Below are 6,774 nucleotides of genomic sequence, written 5' to 3'. Positions count from 1 at the left end.
TGTTTCAGATGTACTGTAATTATTTTCTGTATAAAAATTAATTTTGTGTTCAAAAAGTCTTTTTTCAAACTTGAGTCTTGAAAAAGAGGGGGTCGTCTTACAATCAGGGCCGTCTTATATTCGGGCCAATATGGTATTTCCCTGCACTTGCTCTATAAAATTAACATTTACCGACCACCACAATGTTTTTTATTCATTTCTTTTAGTGTTTCTGAATGCTAAAGAGTTGCACTTTTAAACTAATCCATTATTTTTTCAAGCTTTTTATCTGAGTTTGTTTTACATGATAAAATGTCTGAATGAGTACTCCTCCAAGACTGGTGATTCCATACTTTTTGCTAGGGGTTGTATTAAAATTGAAATAGTGAATTTATAATGATACATATCTCATTATCATTGTGGCGATTAGTTTAGGTGTTTGTACTTACCTTGAGTGTATGGGGTTCGTAATAAATTAATGTTATTTCCATTTATTTAGCTGGATTCAATGTAATTCAACTGATTAGTCAATGCACCAGCGTGTCTGCCATGCCATTGGCTGGTGACCAGTCCAGGATGTACCGCGCCTCTCTCACAAAGTCAGCTGGGATTAGTGTCAGCTCACATTTGGATGTTTGGCTACAATGATAATCTTCTTCGTCCACAACACCATTAGTGTAAAAGCAAAATTGAATAAACAACCAAATACAGTTTTTGAATATAGCTTCTACCCTAATAACTTCCAAGCTTCTTTTATGATTGGACTCACTTAGTCCATTAGCAATGAGAAAGTGAGCTCAGGTGACTTGCGGTTCTTTAGTCCTTTGAGAATCTCTGACAACACGTCTACTCTCTTGTCTGCTTTCCATTTCACCTCAGAGCCTTTCATCATCGCCGCAAAGGTACACGTCCCTGCTTCACTAACTGAACAATTCCGCGCTCAACTGAATGTAAAGGAGCTTGTTGCAAACAAATACCTTTTCACAGTGCTAGTTTTGTAATTACTAACATTGCCATCCAAATAAGACTTGCAGGGACTCAAGTGAAGGAAGTATATAAGCAATAATTATACTTTCCACAACATGAAGAAAATCTGTACAAACTAATATAATACAAGCGAGACAAGATTGCATCGAAACTTCCGTGTTCAATAGGCAAAAGATGAACTTAAAGCACGTGTTTTTCTATAGCTGTTTATGACATTGACGATGGGCCTACGCGAATGAGGCTGCGAATGTAATGAGATAAAGTTCAATTCAAAGCAGTTGAACTCCATTGTTAACGTTATATACATTATCAAAACATTGCTTGCTTGCTATTGCCAGCGATAGACGTCCGTTCAATTTTGACTGGGAGCGCTAACAGTCAGGGGAAGCCAATGTGTTTACTTTGGTTTCATAGGACCATAACGGAACCCCCACCCTACACACACACCTCCATTTGGAAGAATTTGGTTCAAGCCTGGCATTTGAACAGGGGATGTATAAACTATTTTAACCGAAAGTCTATTTCCTTTATTTCCTACATGGCTGGCGTTACAGAATGCATCGTTTTCCACTTCAGAGGTTTCAATGTATTTTTAAAGGAATACCACTCTGGGCTATGTGGAAGTATTTTTTTGTAATGGAGAGGCGTATAGATGGGATGAAGAAAAAAAACACGCTAGAAATGTGAAATGATTTCTTTTAAATGATAACCCTTTTATGTTTACATACTCTTTTTATTATTACCATTTTATTTTTATACATTATTTTGATTATTATACAATAATCTAATTTTTATTTTCTATTTTTATTATAGTTAACTCATTCACTATCAAAGACGTATAAACAATGATGTTCATGATGAAACTGTAAAGAATGAAAAAGAGTAGTGATTGACCGATACTAGGGGTGTAACGGTACACAAAAATCTCGGCTCGGTACGTACCTCGGTTTTGAGGTCACGGTTCGGTTCATTTTCGGTACAGTAAGAAAACAAAATGCAAAATATAAATGTGCAAGTTGTTTATTACACACCTTTGTGCTTTCAACAATAGGAACATTAGCCTATACAAAGCTAGAATTCTGCTCATAAAGTAGCGGGTATTTAAAGATAATCCAACAACAATTTGCCTTTCAGACCCCGCGTATTGATCAGCTTTCTTTCTGAAAGAAATAAGAAAAAAGAAGTCCTGTGCTAAAGAGAAAAGCAATCCCAATGACAAAGATTTTAACATGTATTTTACAAATGAAATGCCTCAATGAATCTTTTTTTTTTCTTATGAACGGTTTTCAAAAGCTTTATTGGTGGATTTTCTCAAGTTAAAGCGCCACATAGAAATTAATAAATTTAATTGTGTAAGCAGGATCTGTGCATTATTATTATTTAATTACAGGTGTTTTAGCTCATTTCAATTTATTTTATTTAAATGGGCTATTATTTATTTTATTATGTGTTTATATTTTACAAATGTGATGTAGTATTCATTTATATTGTATATTTTATGTTGTATAACTTTATTTCCTATGTGAATATTAGTTCCTACTTGTTTTGTTGTGGTAGGAGGGTTTTGTATTGAACACGCGGCCGTGTTGGTTATTATTATAGCAGAGAAGACAGCAATAAATCAACAAAGACAAGTCAACTGTGCCCCAATCTACCACTCAAGAGATCTGATGGACTCAAAAAGGGGGTAACGATTGCATATTAGTTTGAAAATCGACTGGATCCACCGTATTTTTACACGAGTGACTTCCAGTCTGGCCGATCCTAGCTACCGGTAGTAGTATTGACGCAGGAGGGTCGCGTCTCGCGTCATATAATAAACTCTACCGTTCTTTTCTGATTGACTCCAACGCCCGCGTTTCACTGCGTTCTCGCGGCGGCCACGTTGTCGCACCGTTGACGTTTTTGGGTTATACCGTCCTACCGTGTTGGTCCTCAATATAGTAGAGAAGACGGAGTAAATATAATCTACACAAAGAAACTGTAACCCGATCAACTCAAAGCCTCGAAAAGTTAGGGTTACATTACGTCAGAAACCCGTTCGGTACGCCTACGTTCCAAACCGAGCACCACGTACCCAAACGGTTCAATACAAATACATGTACCGTTACACCCTTAACCGATACCGATTATTAGAGGGGCTGATAACCGATTTTTGGAGCTGATATTCATTTGCTGTAAAAGTGTAAAAATTGCCATAGAAAATTGAATTATGTAAACACTGAACTTCATTGAAATGCCTGAAGCATGTTTATTGAAACGCACAAATAGAAAGTAATAGCTAATAAAAGGAGGTGGCGTGGTTCAGTGGTAGAGTAGTCGTTACAAACTCAGAGGTTGTGGGTTCGATTCTCTGCCCTGATGACCTCATACAAGTATCCTCGAGCAAGATACTGAACCCCACGTTGCCTCTGGTGCTGCATCACCTGTAGGTAGATGAGGATATATAGTGTGAAGGACTTGGAGGGCCTTAAAAAGGTGGAATACAAGTGTAACTCCATTTACCATTTAACCAATCAGAGGACGGGGTGAATACTAGTGCAGGAGAGAGCTGCTGCATCTGAGACGAAATCACCCAGTTTTAAGTTGATTTTTTTCATATCGGCCGGTTGTATTTAAAATAAGGCTGATACCAATAAACGCCAAATTTCCCTAAAAAAGGTCATCCCTAAAAAAGGAATCCAAAACTTTTTTCTGATGGAAAAATGGGAATCTAATCTTTCTTGTTTTGTGGTCATGTAGCCATAGAACAAAATATTCTGTCCTGCTTGAAAGAAGGAAATGCTTTGTTACAATATTTTGTAGTGAATGAATTGATGGTAGCTTTGGCGTGTAATGCAAAAGCTACTATCTATACTGTAATTTTCGGATTATAAACCGCTACTTTTTCCCCTCATTTTGAATCCTGTGGTTTATAGTTCAGTGCGGCTTATTTGTCGATTTTTTGGGTTAATAGAAAACACTTTGACAGCGGCCATAATTGTGACATGATACTATCATGGGCATTAATGCATGCTTATGACAGATGTCATTAAGTGTCATCCGGCAAATTGTTTCACTAACTCCATTTATGTCCAGCTCGGATCTCAAAAGGGAGATAATTTCCTGGATGGTGCAAAATGACATCTGTCAAAAGCATTCATTAATGCTCATGGCAGTGTCATGTCATAATTATGACAGTCTAATGACAGTCTTCTGGCACCACTTTTAAAGTGTTACCAAATATCATAACTAGCCATTAATGAAACAACAGGAACAGTAACTGAGGAAATAATTAGAACAGAACATAAATTTTGATTGTTATTCAACTGTAGCGCTGCAATGCATGCTAGGAGGCATGTTGCATGACAGCAGTGTTGACAGCAGGTGGTAGCAGAGGTTGACTGTCTCCCCCAAGGGAGCAGTGATGGCCAAATGAAGCTTTTTGAAGCTTTGCAGCCAATTGGTTCAAAGCTTAATGGTGGTTCATTTGGTCTTGTGACAGTCTTACTATGTTGCTGTCAAATAAAGTGTTACCGGTTAATATCATATGGTGTAAATAGCCCATAATACAGTGAGGACAGCCGTGGCTTATACTCGGGTGCGGCTTATCTATAAACACATGCCGTTTTCGTGTCAAATTTGATGGGTGGTGGCTTATAGTCAGGTGCGACTTATAGTCCGAAAATTACGGTAATATTCCTTTTTTTTTTTTCCTCCCGCCAATGCTGTTTCTTCGGTGCGCCGCCCAGCCAAAACTGTTTGTCCCACCGACATCGTTCATACACCAAAATCAACCAAATTCTCATGCGACGCGGCTCTTTTGTTTGACACGCCAAAAATGATCAGTCGCCTTAAAACGTGGGCTTTTTTTTTTTTTTTTTGAAACAAAAGTGAAATTTCAAAACGCTACTTGGTCTGCAATTTTTGTCCAAGTCACATCATTTAGACATAAAAAAATTCAGGACAATTAGGGGCACAAAAGTCCTATACATTGTTTACCAAACACGTACAATTTCATTAAAATAACAAACGCCCATACATTCCTATTGATTTCCAACCCAAGTGACTGAATATCAACAAGGACGTTACCCCTAAATGTCCCAAAATCAACAGGAAGTGAACCTGAAATGCCTCCAAATCAACCAGGAAGTGACCCGATATCTACAGGAAGTCCAAGATGCCTCATGATCATCAGGAAGTGGCACGAACTATCAACCATCACAGCAAAGCTACCATCGCAATTTCTCCAGAAATTGCATTTTCTAGTTGTTAGGTCTTGTGTTGGTTCCCTCCCAGTGTGTCCCTGTGATTGCCCATTGATTTCACCTGTTGTGCCTGCTCCTCGTATATCCTCCAATCTGCGTCCTCCTGTGTCACCCATCTGTTCCTCGTTGTCTCGTTACTCCTTGTCTGCGTGTGTGTATATAAGCTCCCAGTTTCTTTTCACTCCTTGTTGCGTCATTGTCAATGTCCATGTCAAGTTCTGGTCAGCAGTATTCGTGTCTACCCAAGCCCTCGTGTTCCAAGTGAGTTTTTTGAAACGCAGTGTTTTGTTAGTGACAGTTTTGTTTGCCTCAGTGCCTTCTTTGGATTACCACAGCCTTTGTTTTGTACTTTGTTTTTCGTTGGCTTTAATTAAACCCTTTTTTGCACTGTTCATCTGCCTCGCCTCCCTTTTCCTGCGTTTGGGTCCATACCACCTGCATGCCCGCAAACCCTGACACTAGGTGATTTTTAAATTTAACCAATAATTTAAAAAAAAAAAAAAAAAAAAAAATCATACAAAACATTTGAAAACATTTCATTTCAATTTTAGACCCTGAAATTGTTAGATTATTGCAGTAAATATTACATCCATCTAAGTGCTCAGTGGGCTGAATTAAAAAAGGCTGTATGTGGCCTCCCTGGGGCGACTCCCCCATACCTTCCCTACTCCTAATCTAATAATATACATAATTTACATTTTTTACTTTCTTTTACTTCCTGTCCCTCTCGTTTTGTTGTTGAGCCCCTCTTGAGTGCTCCCTTCATTTTCTGCAACATTTTTACAGAGCCGGCGGTCAGTGGGTTAGGTTAGATTAGGTGACTCAAGAGGGGAAGAAGCTTTTGGCCAGGGGGATCTTGTGTTTCTGAAAGCAGACTCTCTTTACCTTCCAGGAACAGGGGACTAACTTCATCAATAATTCAACACACTTCACCTCCTCACTCACCACACTGGGATATTACGTTCGTGTGTGTGGGCGTGTGTGATCGTGAAATATAAAGCCTGTGTGTGAAACAAGCGATAGAAGGAAAAGAGGAAACGCAACTGTAGCCATGATGCAAGTATGGAAATTTACACCTAATGTGCACAGAGTGCTCGCTTGGCGTTAGCAGTCTTTCTCCTTGAGCAATCAATTTAACGCGCTCCCGGTCATTTGGTTTCTGTCGGCAGCTCCCGCTGCTAACCAGGAACAATGAGCAGGGGCCAGATTGGGTTTCAGCAAGCTGGGATGGAGTAACAGGAGCCCGCAGACAAGAATCTGCAGCCAGTGGCTCAGCATGCTGACAGTATGCTAATCCATCCCCAATCAGACCAGCACACGCCTTTCAACCATCAGCAACTGAACACTTAGCAACCACTTGTAGCGCACTTCTACTTGGATGTAAAATGACCCCCGCAATTGCAATCTTTTGAGTTTTTGAGCACGCATCAAAGAAATGCAGTCTGGTTTCGGACAAAAGTGAACTCTGAAGCTGATGTGGAGCAGCTGTAATCCATCAACAATTCGGTGCGCTGCAATGTCCGCGTGCTGATCAAATAACCCACTTCAACTGCCATGTGAA

General features: G+C 39.3%; 1 protein-coding gene across 1 annotated transcript in view; it reads right to left on the bottom strand.

Annotated features, from left to right (window-relative positions):
- Positions 1–6,774, bottom strand: part of fscn2b (fascin actin-bundling protein 2b, retinal) — a 130,122-nt gene that overhangs the window by 13,521 nt on the left and 109,827 nt on the right. The window lies entirely within an intron of this gene.

Source organism: Corythoichthys intestinalis, chromosome 21, assembly GCF_030265065.1.
Source record: "Corythoichthys intestinalis isolate RoL2023-P3 chromosome 21, ASM3026506v1, whole genome shotgun sequence".
Classification (NCBI taxonomy): domain Eukaryota; kingdom Metazoa; phylum Chordata; class Actinopteri; order Syngnathiformes; family Syngnathidae; genus Corythoichthys; species Corythoichthys intestinalis.
Note: the sequence above shows the minus strand (reverse complement) of the source record. Positions and strands in the feature narration are given on the sequence as shown.